General features: G+C 41.7%; 1 pseudogene; it reads right to left on the bottom strand.

The window, feature by feature from the left end:
- Positions 1-922: 922 nt before the first annotated feature.
- Positions 923-18,590, bottom strand: part of LOC116762137 — a 53,960-nt pseudogene continuing 36,292 nt past the window's right edge.

Raw genomic sequence — 18,590 nt, 5'->3', positions numbered from 1 at the left:
GATGGGGGAACAAGAAAGACAAGATTGAATGGTTATAAGAATGTTGAATTTACTATTGAGCAGGAAGTTAATATATAGTGTCCTAAAATGGACAAATTAAAGAATAAATAAGCATGAATGGTCACAACATCTCTGAGCAGAAGAGGTGAAAGCTGTCTCTGCGGATGGGGCAATGAGTAGGGAGGGATGCAGAGACACACAGTGAGTTAATACTTCTCTGCATTTTATTATTTTGGGCTATGTTCATGCTTTTTATTTCTTAAATAAATAAAAGCTATTTCTATGAGCTTCATGGATTTGAAATTAGGGCAGAAAATATATTTATCAGAATTTTTTTTTTTAATGGAGAGATGCTCGGAAACAACACTGCACTCAGTGCAGGGGTCTTTAATGCATAACACTGCACTGAAGGCACAATCAAGTAGGTCACTGCTTTTCCTCATGCATTTAGCCAGACGTACAAAAATATTTACCCACAGAATCATTTGTATTTGTCTAATATATAAAGCCAGTGATTTTTGTCTGGCAGTCTCAGTCTCAGGCTGCAGTAAGTTAGATCTTCTAAACAATTATTCAGTGCAGTCAGAATAAGATGAATCAGGCTGAATATCACACAAATTCAAACACAGCTCTTAACACACTCCAGTCAAAGAACAGCAAACATAAAGGCAGATGTGATCTTACCTATTAGAATATCCCAGGAAAAAGTACTCCCAGCCTGTATATTTGACACACATGCTGATACTGAATGGGGGTAGAACAAGAAGGCACTCACTTATGAGAGTTACGGGAAAGGAGGCAGAGATGCCGAGGTTGTGGCAATTAGAGCCCTTTTTCTTTTCTCTTTTTTTTTTTTTTGGTGGCGTGGGGGGAGGGGTTTGGGGCTATCAGGCAGCAGGTTTTTTTGGGGTGAGAACTCAGCTCAGGAGCTGGGTGTTGCAGAGCCTGCTGGGTCCTGGGCTGCCGAAGCGGCGACTGCGGCAGCTCGTGCCTATGTTTCTCCTTCTTGAGGCGCTTGCGATGCTACTTGTCCCAGTCCCGCAGCAGCTTCCGGAGGCGGGCATTGCTCGGGTCCACGTGGTACTTCTCCTTCCGCTCTTGCTGCAGTCGCTGCCGATTCTCACCGCTCTGGGGCATCTTGGCCATGCGCTCTTCCAAGAACTGCTCCCAGGTTGACGCTTCTGCTCCTCGCCCAGCTGCCGCACCCGCAGTGATTCCCGCTTGGCCCCCAGGCTCAGGTCCCATTCGCACCCCTCAGCCTGCGGCTTCTGCGGCTGTTCCCGCGGTGGCCGTAAAGAAGCCACCCTGGAGGCGGCACCAGGAGCCGCGTAGCGCGGCCCCAGCTGCCAGTGAAGGGTCAGCGGGTCATCCAGGTCTGGCCGCCAGGCTCCTGGAGTCCAGGCCCAGGGTGGTCACCAGGCCCAGCAGGCTGTGCGCCTCCGCACGGGCACCGCCATCTTGCCCATTAGAATGCACTTTTGAGCTGGGTGTTGAAAATTGTGGACACCTGGCTGTAGCTAAGAGCTGAGGATGAGCAGCTGACCTTCTGCAGAGCTGTTGTACACAGACTGAGGGGCCAGAGTGTGGCGAGTCCACGGATCCTAACAAGGCATGGACATCTGGGTAAATGATACAGTTCATGGGCTGGGGAGCAGACCTCTAAGACCAAATGGAAGACTAGACCCCAGCCAGCCAGCGGGCGTGTGGAAGAAACGCCTTGCACGGCACCGTCAGACTGGTCAACCCATCCCTCCTCTGCAGGAGCTCACTCTCCAAGTTTACACCTGAGAAGAGGTAAGTGGGGTACAAATGGGGTGTACCATAGTGTGACCCCCTGGGCAATAACCCCTGACCTTCTGACCATGGTCTGGTAAGACTCTAAGTGTCATGATGAATTTATTCTTATATGATCCTCGTACTTCACTTTAGCATTTCTATTTTCAAGTCTCATTTCCTAAAATTTCATTTTGAGTCATTTCATATTCTTGAATATGATCCATACAGTAAACCTCCTGAAAAGTCATTGTACCTCTGTGGTCTAAGATGGTGCAGGATTCTCTCCATCTAGGCCTTATCAGGGCAAAGAAAACAAAATAAAAGCAATGTTAGTTGCTCTCATTCTGTAGCATAAATGAATTCTGGACACAGACTAGTCCATGGTTTTTCTATGCCTGACAGGCCTAGAAAGAGAAACATTCATCTCAAGGATTTCATCCTCCTTCCTACGTTGACTGCACACTGCCTGTCTCACTAACCCAATGGACATACTTCTTAGGCTCCAACATCAGATTTTTGCCAAAAATTCCCAAGGAAACTGTAAGCTAGCCCTATATAGGATCTAGACCTCCTTGACCTCATCCAGTTTCTTCTTTTTTTTTTTTTTTTACATCTTTATTGGAGTATAATTGCTTTAAAATGATGTGTTAGTTTCTGTTTTATAACAAAGTGATACATATATCCCCATATCTCTTCCCTCTTACGTCTCCCTCCCACCCTCCCTATCCCACCCCTCTAGGTGGTCACAAAGCACCGAGCTAATCTCCCTGTGCTATGTGGCTGCTTCCCTCTAGCTATCTCTTTTACATTTGGTAGTGTATATATGTCCATGCCACTCTCTCACTTTGTCCCAGTTTACCCTTCCCCCTCTCTGTGTCCTCAAGTCCATTCTCTGTGTCTGTGTCTTTATTCCTGTCCTGCCCCTAGGTTCTTCAGAAACGTTTTTTTTTTTTTTAGATTCCATATATATGTGTTAGGATACGGTATTTGTTTTTCTCTTTCTGACTTATTTCACTCTTTATGACAGGTTCTAGGTCCATCCATCTCAATACAAATAACTGTTTCATTTCTTTTTATGGCTGAGTAATATTCCATTGTATACATGTGGCGCATCTTCTTTTTTTTTTTTTTTTTTTTTTTTTTGGTACGTGGGCCTCTCACTGTTGTGGCCTCTCCCGTTGCGGAGCACAGGCTCCGGACACGCAGGCTCAGAGGCCATGGCTCACAGGCCCAGCTGCTCCGCGGCATGTGGGATCCTCCCGGACCGGGGCACAAACCCGTGTCCCCTGCATTGGCAGGCGGACTCTCAACCACTGCACCACCAGGGAAGCCCCTGGCACATCTTCTTTATCCATTCATCTGGCAATGGACACAGGTTGCTTCCATGTTCTGGCTATTGTAAATAGTGCTGCAGTGAACATTGTGGTAGATGTCTCTTTTTGAATTATGGTTTTCTCAGGGTATATGCTGAGTAGTGGGATTGCTGGGTCGTATGGTAGTTCTATTTTGAGTTTTTTAAGGACCCTCCATACTGTTCTCCATAGTGCCTGTATCAATTTATATTCCCACCAACAGTGCAAGAGGGTTCTTTTTTCTCCACACCCTCTCCAGCATTTATTGTTTGTAGACTTTTTGATGATGGCCATTCTGACCAGTGTGAGATGATACCTCATTGTAGTTTTGATTTGCATTTCTCTAATGATTAGTGATGTTGAGCATTCTTTCATGTGTTTGTTGGCGATCTGTATATCTTCTTTGGAGAAATGTCTATTTAGGTCTTCTGCCCATTTTTGGATTGGGTTTGTTTTTTTGATATTGAGCTGCATGAGCTGCTTGTAAATTTTGGAGATTAATCCTTTGTCAGTTGCTTCATTTGCAAATATTTTCTCCCATTCTGAGGGTTGTCTTTTAGTCTTGTTTAAGTTTTCCTTTGCTGTGCAGAAGCTTTTAAGTTCCATTAGGTTCCATTTGTGTATGTTTGTTTTTATTTCCATTTCTCTAGGAGGTGTGTCAAAAAGGATCTTGCTGTGATATATGTTTTACAGTGTTCTGCCTGTGTTTTCCTCTAAGACTTTTATAGTGTCTGGCCTTATGTTTTGGTCTTTAATCCATTTGGAGTTTATTTTTGTGTATGGTGTTTGGGAGTGTTCTAATTTCATTCTTTTACATGTAGCTGTCTAGTTTTCAAAGCACCACTTATTGAAGATGCTGTCTTTTCTCCATTGTATATTCTTGCCTCCTTTATCAAAAATAAGGTGACCTTATGTGTATGGGTTTATCTCTGGGCTGTTTATCCTGTGCTATTGATCTATATTTCTGTTTTTGTGCCAGTACCGTACTCTAACTTTGTAGTATAGTCTGAAGTCAGGGAGCCTGATTCCTCCAGCTCTGCCTTTTTTCTTAAGATTGCTTTGGCTATTCTAGTTCTGTGAAAAATGCCACTGGTAATTTGATAGGGATTGCATTGAATCTGTACATTGCTTTGAGTAGTATAGTAATTTTCACAATGTTGATACTTCCAATCCAAGAACATGGTATATCTCTTCTTCTCTTTTTATCATCTTTAATTTCTTTCATCAGTATCTTGTAGTTTTTTGCATACAGGTTTTTGTCTCCTTAGGTAGGTTTATTCCTAGGTAGTTTATTCTTTTTGTTGCAGTGGTGAATGGGAGTGTTTCCTTAATTTCTCTTTCAGAATTTTCATCATTAGTGTATAGGAATGCAAGAGATTTCTGTGCATTAATTTTGTATCCTGCTAGTTTACCAAATTCATTGGTTAGCTCTAATAGTTTTCTGGTAGCATCTTTAGGATTCTCTATGTATAATATGTCATCTGCAAACAGTGACAGCTTTACTTCTTCTTTTCTCATTTGGATTCCTTTTATTTCTTTTTCTTCTCTGATTGCTGTGGCTAAAACTTCAAAAACTATGTTGAATAATAGTGGTGAAAGTGGACAGCCATGTCTTGTTCCTGATTTTAGAGGAAATGGTTTCAGGTTTTCACCATTGAGAATGATGTTGGCTGTGGGTTTGTCATATATGGCCTTTATTATGTTGAGGTAAGTTCCCTGTGTGCCTACGTTCTGCACGGTTTTTATCATAAATGGGTGTTGAATTTTGTAGAAAGGTTTTCTGCATCTACTGAGATGATCATATGGATTTTCTCCTTCAGTTTGTTAATATGGTGTATCACATTGTTTGGTTTGCGTATATTGAAGAATCCTTGCATTCCTGGGATAAACCCCACTTGATCATGATGTATGATCCTTTTAATGTGCTTTTGGATTCTATTTGCTAGCACTTTGTTGAGGAGTTTTGCATCTATGTTTATCAGTGATATTGGTCTGTAGTTTTCTTTTTTTGTGACATCTTTGTCTGGTTTTAGTATCAGAGTGATGGTGTCCTCGTAGAATGAGTTGGGGAGTGTTCCTCCCTCTGCTATATTTTGGAAGAGTTTTAGAAGGATAGGTGTTAGCGCTTCTCTAAATGTTTGATAGAATTCGCCTGTGAAGCCATCTGGTCCTGGGCTTTTGTTTGTTGGAAGATTTTTAATCACAGTTTCAATTTCAGTGCTTGTGATTGGTCTGTTTATATTTTCTGTTTTCTCTTGGTTCAGTCTTGGAAGGTTGTGCTTTTCTAAGAATTTGTCCATTTCTTCCAGGTTGTCCATTTTATTGGCATAGAGTTGCTTGTAGTAATCTCTCATGATCCTTTGTATTTCTGCAGTGTCAGTTGTTACTTCTTTTTCTTTCCTAATTGTATTGATTTGAGTCTTATCCCTTTTTTTCTTGATGAGTGTGGCTAATGGCTTATCAATTTTGTTTATCTGCTCAAAGAACCAGCTTTTAGTTGTATCGATCTTTGCTATTGTTTCCTTCATTTCTTTTTCATTTATTTCTGATCTGATCTTTATGATTTCTTTCCTTCTGCTAATTTGGGTTTTTTTTGTTCTTCTTTCTCTAATTGCTTTATGTGTAAGGTTAGTTGTTTATTTGAGATGTTTCTTGTTTCTTGAGGTAGGATTGTATTGCTGTAAACATCCCTCTTAGAACTGCTTTTGCTGCATCCCATAGGTTTTGGGTCGTCGTGTTTTCATTGTTATTTGTGTCTAGGTATTTTTTGGTTTCCTCAGTGCTCTTGGTTATTTAGTAGTGTATTGTTTAGCCTCCATGTGTTTGTATATTTTACAGATTTTTTTTCCTGTAATTGATATCAACTCTCATAGCATAGTGGTTGGAAAAGATACTTGACACTATTTCAATTTTCTTAAATTTACCAAGGCTTAATTCGTGACCCAAGATATGATCTATCCTGGAGAATGTTCCAGGAGCACTTGAGAAGAAAGTTGTTTTTGGATGGAATGTCCTATAAATATCAATTAAGTCCCTCTTGTTTAATGTATATTTAAAGCTTGTTTTCTGTATTTATTTTCATTTTGGATGATCTGTCCATTGGTGAAAGTGGGATGGTAAAGTCCCCTACTATGATTGTGTTGCTGTCGATTTCCCCTTTTATGGCTGTTAGCATTTGCCTTATGTGGTTAGGCGCTCCTATGTTAGATGCATAAATATTTACACTTGTTATATCTTCTTGTTGGATTGATGCCTTGATCATTATGTAGTGTCCTTCTTTGTCTCTTGTAATAGTCTTTATTTTAAAGTCTATTTTGTCTGATATGAAAATTGGTACTCCAGCTTTCTTTTGATTTCCATTTGCATGGAATGTCTTTTTCCATCTCCTCACTTTCATTCTGTGTGTGTCCCTAGGTCTGAAGTGGGTCTCTTATAGACAGCATATATGTGGGTCTTGTTTTTGTATCCATTCAGCTTTTCAATGTCTTTTGGTTGGAGCATTTAATCCATTTACATTTAAGGTAGCTATTGATATGTGTGTTCCTTTTACCATTTTCTTAATTGTTTTGGGTTTGTTTTTGTAGATCTCTTCCTTCTCTTGTGTTTCCTGCCTAGAAAAGTGCCTTAAGGATTTGTTGTAAAGCTGGTTTGGTGGTGCTGAATTCTCTTAGCTTTTGCTTGTCTATAAAGGTTTTAATTTCTCCATCAAATCTTAATGAGATACTTGCTTGATAGAGTACTGTTGGTTGTAGGTTTTTCCCTTTCATCACTTTAAATATGTCCTGCTACTCCCTTCTGGCTTGCAGAGTTTCTGCTGAAAGATCAGCTGTTAACCTTATGGGGATTCCCTTGTGTGTTATTTGTTGTTTTTCCCTTTCTGCTTTTAATATTTTTTCTTTGCCTTCAATTTTTGATAGTTTGATTAATATGTGTCTTGGCATGTTTCTCCTTGGATTTATCCTGTATGGGACTCTTTGCACTTCCTGGACTTGATTGACTATTTCCTTTCCTATATTAGGGAAGTTTTCAGCTATAATCTCTTCAAATATTTTCTCAGTCACTTTCTTTTTCTCTTCTTCTTCTGAAACCCCTATAATTTGAATGTTGGTGCATTTAATGTTGTCCCAGGGGTCTCTGAGGCTGTCCTCAATTCTTTTCATTCTTTTTTCTTTATTCTGCCCTGAGGTAGTTATTTCCAGTATTTTATCTTCCAGGTCACTTATCCGTTCTTCTGCCTCAGTTATTCTGCTATTGATTCCTTGTTAGAGAATTTTTAATATTTACTGTGTTGTTCATCGTTGTTTGTTTGCTCTTTAGTTCTTCTTGGTTCTTGTTAAACATTTCTTGTATTTTCTCCATTCTATTTCCAAGATTTTGGATCATCTCTGAATTCTTGTTCAGGTAGACTGCCTATTTCCTCTTCATTTTTTTCTTCTGGTGGGTTTTTACCTTGCTCTTTCATCTGCTGTGTGTTTCTCTGTCTTCTCATTTTGCTTAACTTACTCTGTTTGGGGTTTCCTTTTCACAGGCTGCGGGTTTGTAGTTACCGTTGTTTTTGGTGTCTGCCCCAAGTGGCTAAGGTTTGTTTAGTGGGTGTTTAGGCATCCTGGAGGAGGGAACTAGTGCCTATGTTCTAGTGGATGAGGTTGGATCTTGTCTTTCTAGTGGGCAGGACCATGTCTGGTGGTTTATTTTGGGATGTCTGTGACCTTATTGTGATTTTAGGCAGCCTCTCTGCTTTAGAGAGGGGTTGTGTTCCTGTCTTGCTAGTTGTTTGGCATAGGGTGTCCAGCACTGTAGCTTGCTCGTCTTTGAGTGGAGCTTGGTCTTAGCGTTGAGATGGAGATCTCTGGGAGAGCTTTCACTGTTTGATATTACATGGAACTGGGAGGTCTCTGGTGGACCAATGTCCTGAACTTGGCTCTCCCACCTCAGAGGCACAGGCCTGAAACCTGGCTGGAGCACCAAGACCCTGCCAGCCACACAGCTCTGAAGAAAAGGGAGAAGGAAGGAAAGAAAGAAAGAGAGAGAGAGAGAGAGAAAGAAAGAAAGAAAGAGGAAAAAAAGTTATTAAAAATAAAATAATTATTAAAAATAAAAAAAATTATAAATAATTTTAAAAAAAGAAAGAATGAAAGAAGAGAACAACCAAACCAAAAAATAAAATCCACCAGTGATAACAAGCACTAAAAACTATACTTAAAAAAAAAAAAAAAAGGGCAGACAGAACCCTAGGACAAATGGTCAAAGCAAAGCTATACAGACAAAATCACACAAACTCCACCGCCTCAATTTTGGGATGATTCGTTGTCTATTCAGGTACTCCACAGATGCAGAGTACATCAAGTTGATTGTGGACATATAATCCGCTGCTCCTCAGGCTACTGGGATAAATTTCCCTTTCCCTTCTTTGTTCACACAGCTCCTGGGGTTCAGCTTTGGATTTGGCCCCATCTTGCGTGTAGGTCGCCTGAAGGTGTCTGTTCTTTGCTCAGAGAGGATGGGGTTAAAGGAGCAGCTGATTAGGGGCTCTGGCTCACTTAGGCCGGGGGGAGGGAGGGGTGCGGAATGCGTGAGAGCCTGCGGCGGCAGAGGCCGGCGTGACGTTGCACGAGTCTGAGGCGCACCGTGCGTTCTCCCAGGGAAGTTGTCCCTGGATCACGGGACCCTGGCAGTGGCGGGTTGCACGGGCTCCCCGGAAGGGGGGTGTGGATAGTGACCTGTGCTTGCCCACAGGCTTCTTGGTGGCTGCAATAGCAGCCTTAGCATTTCATGCCTGTCTCTGGTGTCCTCTGGCTATCAAGCCGAGGCTCGTGCCTGTCTCTGGAGCTTGTTTAGGCGGTGCTCTGAATCCCCTCTCCTCATGCACCCGGAAACAACTATCTCTTGCCTCTTAGGCAGTTCCAGACTTTTCCCCGGACTCCCTCCCAGCTAGCTGTGGTGCACTATCCCCCTTCAGGCTGTGTTCATGCAGCCAACCCCAGTGTTCTCCCTGCGATCCAATCGAAGCCCAAGCCTCAGCTCCCAGCCCCCGCCCGCCCCAGCAGGTGAGCAGACAAGCCTCTCGGGCTGGTGAGTGCTGGTCGGCACCAATCCTCTGTGAGGGAATCTCTCCACTTTGTTCTCTGCACCTCTGTTGCTGTGCTCTCCTCCGTGTCTCTAAAGCTTCCCCTCAGCCACCCCCGCCCCCCGTCTGTCAGTTGAAGGGGCTTCCTAGTGTGTGGAAACTTTCCCTCCTTCACAGCTCCCTCCCACTGGTGCAGGTCCCGTTTCTATTCTTTTGTCTCTGTTTATTCTTTTTTCTTTTGCCCTACCCATGTACATGGGGAGTTTCTTGCCTTTCGGGAAGTCTGAGGTCTTCTCCCAGTGCTCAGTAGGTGTTCTGTAGGAGTTATTCCACATGTAAGTGTATTTCTGATGTATTTGTGGTGAGGAAGGTGATCTCCATGTTTTACTCCTCTGCCATCTTGAAGGTCTCCCCTCCCTCATCCAGTTTCTATAGATCCTTTCTATCGAGTGTAGATCTTCCTTCCAGAAACCCCCTTGCTTCCATTTTGGCCTCGTTGCTCTTGCAGGATGCCAAGAATTATCATGGGTGTCCTACTTTCTTCAAAGCTGAGTTCACAAAAAGTCATGCCTACTGTCTTAGTCTTCTCAGGCTGTCATGCCAAAATACCACAGACTGGGTGCCTTAAACAACATACTTTAATTCTTTTACAGTTTTGGAGGCTGGAAAGTCCAAGATCAAGATGTCAACTAATGGATTTTGGGTTTAGCTGTCTTCCTGGCTTGCATATGGTTGCCTTCTCGCTATGTCCTCACATGGCCTTTCCTCTCTGCAGGCACATGGAGGGAGAGAAATAGCTCTCTCTCTCTCCTCCCCTTCTTATAAGGCCACTAATGATATCATAAGTCCCACCCTCATGACTAATCAAACCCTAATTTCCACCCAAAGGCTGCATATCCAAATACCATCACACTGGAGATTAGGCTTCAATATATGAATCTGTGGGGGAGAACAAACATTCAGTCTAAAACATTCTACCCCTAGCCCCCTTCTCCAAATTTATGGCTTTCTCTCATGCAAAATACATTAATTCCATCTCAGCAGTCCCCAAAGTTTTCACTCTTTCCAGCATCAACTCTAAAGTCTGAAGTCCAAAATCTCATCTAAATATAATCTAAATTAGACATAAGTGAGACTGAAGGTATAATTCATCCTGAGGCAGAATTCCCCTCCAGCTGTGAATCTGTCAAAGAAGACAAGTTATGCGCTTCCAAAATACAGTAATGGTACAGGAATAGGTTAGACATTCCCATCCCATGGGAGAAATAGGAAAGAAGTAAAGGGTGACAGGTCCCAGGAAGATCCAAAACCTAGCAAGGCAGATTCCACCTCATCTTAAGGCTCCAGAATAATCCTCATTGGTTCAATGCTCTGACCCACTGGGGTGGCAGTTCCATCTTCTAGACCCATGGTCCCATCTTCAGATCCCCTGGGGTTGATAGTCCATTCCTCAAGGCTCTGCCAGGTGGCAGTAAGCTCCCAAGGATGGAGCACCCCTGTCCCCAGGGCTCTGGACAGCACACAGTACAGTGGAGGCAGTCCTGGTCATCTCTGAATCCCCTTCAGGATCATTCTTTCCTTTTCTCAAAGCATGGCACACATTCACAGCTGAGTAGCTGTATGGTTCAGTCCTGTAGGATCAATTAATTTTGACAATTTCTTTTTTTTTTCTGTCCCCTTTATCACCAGATGCTAGTGTTTCACTTGTATAATCCCATCTCTATTCCTGGCTTCTGCTGAGATGGTGGCTTAATGAATGGTACCCATGATCATGAATGGTACCCATGATCTGTTTTTCACATGGTTGTTCAGTCATCCTCTTAGTGTTGTCTTCAGAACAGACTTTCTCATTTTTTTGCAGTATGGATAAACTAATAATTTTACAATATCTGCACATTCTGGTTCATTTTCCCTTAACTATTCTATCTTCATCCCTCTCCTTTTGCATTTTACTATAAGCAGTAAGGGAGACCCAGGCCACACCTTCAATACTTTGCCTAGAAAGCTCCTCTGCTAAATATCTGATTTCATCACTCACAAATTCTATCTTCCACAAAACACTAGAACACATTTTAGCCTTTACTACTTTATAACAAGGATCTCCTTTCTTCCAGTTTCCAGTAACATGTTCCCCATTTCCATCTAAGCTTTCACCAGAATTGCCTTTAGCTTCCATATTTCTAGCACAGACCTCAAAACACTGCCAGCCTCTACCCATTACCAGTTCCTAAGTGACTTCCACACTTTTAGCTATCTGTTACAACAGTATCCACTTCTTGATACCAAAATCTGTATTAGTCTGCTCAGGCTGCCATAGCAAAATATCACATATGGGGTGACTTAAACAATGGAAATTTATTTTCTTGCAGTTCTGGAGGCTTGGAAGCCCAAGGTCATGGTGCTAGATGATTCCATTTCTGGTAAGGGCTCTCTTCCTGGCTTGCAGGTGGCTGCCTCCTTGCTACATCCTCAACCCAGTTACCTCCCAAAGGCTCCATTTCCAAATAGCATCACATTGGGATTTAGGGTTTCAGTATGTGAATTTTGTGGGGGACACAAACATTCAGCCCAAACAACTACTTAGCATGAATGTATGTTCGTTGCTCACAGACCTAGCTGCTAAGGGTGTATGGAGATCATATTCCCTTGCTTTATGATCCAGCCCTCTGATTATCCCTCTTGATTTGTTTTCCTCCAGCCCCTCTTAGTATGACTGTTTGAACTTGGATCACACCATCCACAGGAGAAGTTTGTGTGCATTTTGGTCCATATAACATAATTTATGAATTTATGTAATCACTGTTGTCCCTTCCCCAGAGTATCTCCCACCTCAAAACCCAGCACTTATATTTTTTCCTCCACTTCAGTTACATCTTCTGGCCAGTGTAGATGTTTCCTTGGTTCACTAAGAAATAGTACAGGGGCTTCCCTGGTGGCGCAGTGGTTGAGAGTCCGCCTGCCGATGCAGGGGACGCAGGTTCATGCCCCGGTCCGGGAAGATCCCACATGCCGTGGAGCGGCTGGGCCTGTGAGCTGTGGCCGCTGAGCCTGCACGTCCGGAGCCTGTGCTCCGCAACGGGAGAGGCCGCAACGGTGAGAGGCCCGCGTACCGCAAAAAAAAAAAAAAAAAAAGCACAGGACCAGAACTCAAACATACTTGACAGGTGTGTGGTGCTGCTGAGAATTACCCTGATGACTGAGTGATGTGAAGACAGCCGGCCACAAATTTCACGTTAACTCTCAATCTCAGGCTTTGTGTTAGCTCTCAATCTGTTTATTATAGTTTCCAGTGCTCTGTGTTGTTTGCTTAACTTTTGGCATTCTGTCTTTAGTGATTTGACCATTTGGAGGTCAGCTTGACCCAGGCAGACAGCAATCTGACAGTCTAATTTCTTTCATGCCATCTGAGGGGTCCTCTGAGTTGCAGCTGGGAGAAATTCAATGCTAATTGTTGATGTGTTGAAAGCTTGTGGTGTCCATCTTCAAAATCAGGCGAGAGACGTTTCCAGCTGGCTAGGACGTCAACAGAGTAATTGAACGCTTAAGTCGTGGACCCATGACAAATAGATCCTATAGGTCTCTGCTAGTTAAAGGGAAATATCAGAAAGAGATTGGGTGGCTTCTTAAAAAATTTAGATACAAAGAGGGAAGGAGGAAAAGATGGGAAAAAGAAAGAAAAGGATAACAAATGGTTTTTATACATGAACATTTCTCATCTTAATATAAGAAATAGGGAGACTTTTTTTTCTTTTACTGTTGAATCTGCTTCTGATCTTAATCATGATTTAAAATTCGCTGTTGGCTACAGAGTACGGGTATTTCATCTTTGTCTTTAACATCGGTGAAGTTGTGGTAAGGTGTCCCTGGACTTGAAAGAACACAAATAGTTTAGAGGTTTTATGGGAAGGTTTTCAAGCATGGGACAATTTGCAGTCAAGAAATCTTCATTAAATTCTAAACTCTTCAATTAAAGATGGTATATCAATTATTTAAGCTCCCGGGACCTGAATATCCACATTTGCCAGTTGAAAGGGTTGATGAAATGACACCTAAGACTTTCAGAATTTCTAATAGAAGTATTCTGTGCTCTGCTATGCTCTGCTATGCTATGCTATTCTGTTCTTCGGTGTTCTTGAAATCATTCATAGATGGGAAAATCATTTAATTTATCATCCAAACCAGGACAGTTTTGATATCCTTCAAAGTCAAAATGAAATATTGCTTTGTAAAAGAATTAACCTTTTAAAAAGTTTGAAAGATCACAGAGGGAGATGGGGGTAATTTAATTAAATTTTTTTATGGATTTTGGAAATAAAAATTCCACTGCTAATAAAGAACACTTTCTTTACATGTATGTTGACACTTTTGCACCCCCAGCTTGAACGGTGTTGGGAGCCATGCCTGGAGTTGCCATTCAAAGGGCTCCTTTGCTAAGAACCCTACCTTAGTGTGCTGCTCCCTCCCGCCCACCTATGGGTCAGGAGTCCCTCCTTGGGGTTCCCACAGCACCAGTGCAAATCCCTAGCACAGGAGCCAGTACACTGTTTTATAATTGTTAGTTTCCTTGCTTGTCTTCTTGAGAAGATGGAGGGCAAAATCTGGCTCTTTCATCTCTGTCACCCTAGGACATGGGCATCAGGGCTGAGACTAAAGGAAGACAAGTCATTCCCTCTCAGGGTCGTGTCATGTCGTGTCGTGTCATGCAGGGCGAGCACTTGTGTGGACCTGAGCGTGATGCCTCCTGACGTTTGGTCCCCTAGGTGCCTTGCTTGCCTCACTCTAGTCCAGGCCCTGATGGGTAGAGTGCTTAGCACATAATAATCCTGTAGAAAAACCAGTGACATGAGCAAATACTGAACTTTGGAGTCAGAGTTCGTTTTTATTATTATTTTTTTTATTTATTTTTTTTTTTTGCGGTACGTGGGCCTCTCACTGTTGTGGCCTCTCCCGTTGTGGAGCACAGGCTCTGGACGCGCAGGCTCAGCGGCCATGGCTCACGGGCCCAGCCGCTCCACGGCATGTGGGATCTTCCCGGACCGGGGCACGAACCCGTGTCCCCTGCGTTGGCAGGCGGAGTCTCAACCACTGCACCACCAGGGAAGCCCCAGGGTTCGTTTTTAAATGTAGGTTTTATTATTATTTCAGAATGGTGAGGCCAACAGATCAGAAGATGATTGCCATTGAAAAGACGGTTTGTTACTCACAGTTCCCAAGAGGAGGGGGCATGCCACGCTATGCAGGGGTCACATGGGGAAGCATCAGGGCTGGTAAGCCACTTGTAGGCCAGTCCTTTACTAGCTCTGGAAATTGTCTAGTCCTCGGAAGGCAGTCTCTCCAGGTCAGCAAGGCTCCAAGATGTCAAAGCATCAGAATGAAAAGACGTGTGTAATCCAGGCCTGACAGTTTGAATATGTGCTGCCATATATAAGCCTCATGGCCTGAAGCATATACCAGCCTGTCTCAGAAAACAGGAGTGTTAATAATGCAGCAACCTTACTGGGTTGTCATGACGATTAGAGCAAGGAGCCTGGTACACAGTAGATGCTCAAGAAATGACAAACATTAGTCAGTATGCACAGTAGAATATCTATAACATGGCATATGCATTTGTGCATATATACCACAGTTTGTGTGGGGAGAGAGCTTTGTTGTTGTTTTGAAAATGACCTCCACTTTTGGCCACTTCTTTGAATCATATTCTGAATAATTCTGCAAAATAGACTAACTGCTCCTGGAAACTTGAGTCTCTCTCTCCAGGATCCTAAAACTTTTTGCTTTGAACAAGGCTAAAAATAACCCAAGTACCCTCCTTCCCTGTGGGATGATGGTGCTACAGACTTCACAGAGGAAGTCAGGAGATTCAGGGGACTGTGGACGTGTATTCCAAAGAAAGTTTCTGGAACTTTCCAAAGCTTCAAAAAGGAGTTAGTTCTGAATGCTTTATAAGTTTCAGAAGAAGCTCTCTCTAGGCTGGTACGGTGACAGCAGCAGTTTCTTCCGACATCAAGCAGGAATTTTTATTAGCACAAGGGCTTGTTAAAGAGAGGCCCTAAACGTGGCACATGGAAGCAGCAGTGGACGAAGGATCAGTTTTGTCATCAAGCATTAGCTTTCACTTGACAGCATTTAGGGATCGGGGGTTATATAGAACCATTAACTTCAGACCTTTGCCTCCCATATCAGGGTTAACATCAGTGGGTTGGAAGAGAAGAGAAATCACAAATGATGTGTTGTGTGAGCTGCAAAGAAGAGGTACTGTGTTTGTGGTAGAGAGAAACATAGCACCGTTCTCCGGGGACCTGTGCTAGTCTCATGCTGTCATTCTGTGTAAAATAGGATCCTGATCAGGAATCCTATGACAGTGAGAAGCCTTCCCCTGGGCCTCCTTCAGGGGTTGGAGTGGGTCTTTGCCAGGCAGTGTTAGGAGGCTGACACTGCTTAAACTGAGCCTAAATATACACAGAGACTAGAGTGTGGGCAGCATAAACATGTTCTTAACTTCTCTCATTATAACAGTCTAAAACATTTCCTTGGAATCTTCCATTTCATTCCTTCCTGCACTAAGAAGCACCCATGTACTTTGGAACAAGGACAGTGAGTCCATATACTGTTGTGGCCTCCATACTCAAAAACAGCGTTATTAAGTGGTCTCTTTAGTCTTTTTAGCCATTTTTGTGTATTTCTTTCAAGAAATAGCTACTGTAGCATTTAATGTAACTTTTGTATTGCAGAATTTGTTGACGGAATATATGTTGCAGCACTGACCTTTGGAAATTACTTTCCTTATGAGATAATTTATAACCTGTAGAAGATATTTGGTGTCTTAATGTTTTCTTTCAGTCTCTTACTCTGTTACTGTTTCTTTTTATTGCATTAAGTAGACCCAGTACACAGGGAAGCTTCCAGGATGAAAATAGTTATTTTCCAAACAGCTTCTGAGGGGTAGACTGAGGTAAGGTCCAGGGCTACGCACCTGTAAGCCTGATTAACCTTGTGTTGTTCAATTAAAGCTCTTAGTTCAGGTAAAAAAGAAGGAAGAGGAGGAAGGGGCGGGGGGTAAAATGTTGTTAAGTTTTTTTTTTGTTTGAGCATTTACAGAGTGCCAGGCCTCTTGCTATGCTTTTTACATATTTTCCTAGACAACCTCCATCACAGCTCTTTGAGGCAGGTGTTATTGTCATCTCCATTTCATAGATAAGAGCATTGAACCACAGTGAAGTTAGTTGTCCAAGATCCCAATTACTGGGTCAGTCACAAATCAAACCTAATCCTGATGAAACAGTTCAATTATTTTTCTTTATCAGATTATATATATAGTTATTAATTAAGATCAAATGCCACTTAACTTGCAAAATCTTTCTCCACTCTTCAATCCTTCTCCACAGTGGAATACACTGTAAACTCTTCTTGATTTCTTTCCTGATCTATATCTCCATATTTCTAAAAACTGTGATTATATTGGGCTTTTTTATTTATCAAGCTCATCACCTTCCTATGATGGTTCATATGAATTTATTTTGCCTCCATGTATCCTTGCTCTGATTCCTCCCCTCTCATTCTCCCCATCACAGTGTTCTTTATTTCTGTATAAATGATGTCTTCTGCCAATTGAGTGATTCTTTTTTCTTCTTTTTATAATTTAACATTTTTTCTTAGACTTAATATTTACCTAATTACTTCATTCACTGAATTAGCTACATTTTTCTTACAGATTTCTTCTCAAATGTTCAGTAGATCTATCAACATTGACTCTTCAGATGAGCTCTGAGTCTTATCACATGTCCCCAGAGATCATCTTTTTCCTTTCCTTCCAGGAGAGACTGGTTTCCTTTCACCACAATCCTGTTGGATACCTTGCATCCATGTCTTTCTAAGCTTGCACACTCGTTTCTGGTAGCCCATAGCCTCCAGTAATTTATTTTAAAAAGGATTGTTGTTGTTTGTTCGTTTGTTTTGAGCTTCCTTTCTCTTACATTGTTGAGCAGTTTGGCTGAGTAAGAATTCTAAGTTGAAAATCATAATTTAAACAATGATGCTTCATTCCTTTTTAGTTTTCTGTGGTGCTGTTGAAAAGTCCTATGCCATTCCGGATCCTGTTCTATTACATGTGATCTCTCTTTTCAGCTTTAAAAGCTTGTAGGAGGTTCTCTTTATGCTCACTGCTCTGACACATCCCTATGATATGCACTGGGGTGTGTGTGTGTGTGTGTGTGTGTGTATTTTGTGCTTTTTTTTTTTTTTTTTGGTCTTGGAATCTCAGTTCTTTCTTTTTCTGATGATTCCTGTCCTTCAATACTGGAAATTTTTCTTGCATTATTTCTTTAATAATGTAATAATACTTATTTCTTTTATAATTTCCTCCCTTCTGATTATTCTATTTCTATTCTCTTTATTTATCTTTTAATTTTCTTATCATATCTCTTCAATCTCTCTCATTTTTTATTTTTGCTATTTGGAAGTGACCTTAAACTGTTGAGATTCAAAGCTTTCTATCTTTTAAAAAGGTTCCTGATGTAAGATTTTCAACATCTATGAGTTTTAAAAAAATTACTTATTTTAAAGCATTCTGCTCTCGTGATATCTTCTCTTATTTCTCCTGGGATATAATAGTCTTTCCTTTAAATCTGTTTTATTTTTATTTATCTAATTCTTGCTCTCTACATTTTCCCTGTGTCTTTTAGGTTTCTACTTTTTTGTTGGTTTTGGTTTCTGTTTTGTTATGTTGAAAATTTTATTTAGTTGTTGGTGTTCTTTGGCTACCCATTTTATTTTTAAAAAGGAAACATGAAAAAAAAAAAAAAAAAAAAAAAAAAAAAAAAAAGGAAACATGAAAATGCTCATTCAAAGCTCTGTGTCCAGGCACGTGACATAAACTTTGTAGTTTCCTTGTACGGTGATTTGTAGCAGAGAAAGCTTTTTACTGGAGAATTATCACTTGATATCATTGTCTGGAGATATTTTCTATAGAGCTATTTTATTCTTGTAGTGAGGAAGCTTCTCTTCACATGGGATGTGGGGTGGGTGAAAACCTCAGTGTTTACTTGGCAGATTTCAACTGTGTTCAGATGCATGCCTCACTCAGACCCTCCCTGTGACCTTAGTCCTCCATGTCCTACCCCTTTCTCAGGACCAAAGGTCATGCTGCCCTTTCCCAGCGGGTTCCCTTCTGCAGGCACTTTACGTACAGCTTCCTTTACTTTGTTAACTCTACTACCAATTGTCCATTTGCTTTCCAGCTTCTTCAAACTTTGTCAAATCTTTTCTTTACCATTGCTGTTTCTCCTTTGCCTTTGTTGGAAGGCCCTGTTAAATTCCTCTATTATTTCATTAGAGTTTATTGCAGAAAAAGTAGATAAACACGCATAGCTCATCTGCTCTGCTTAATAGCAATCCTT

Source organism: Phocoena sinus, chromosome 11 (genome assembly GCF_008692025.1).
Source record: "Phocoena sinus isolate mPhoSin1 chromosome 11, mPhoSin1.pri, whole genome shotgun sequence".
In the NCBI taxonomy this organism is placed as follows: Eukaryota; Metazoa; Chordata; class Mammalia; order Artiodactyla; family Phocoenidae; genus Phocoena; species Phocoena sinus.
This window is presented reverse-complemented; position numbering and strand designations above follow the sequence as displayed.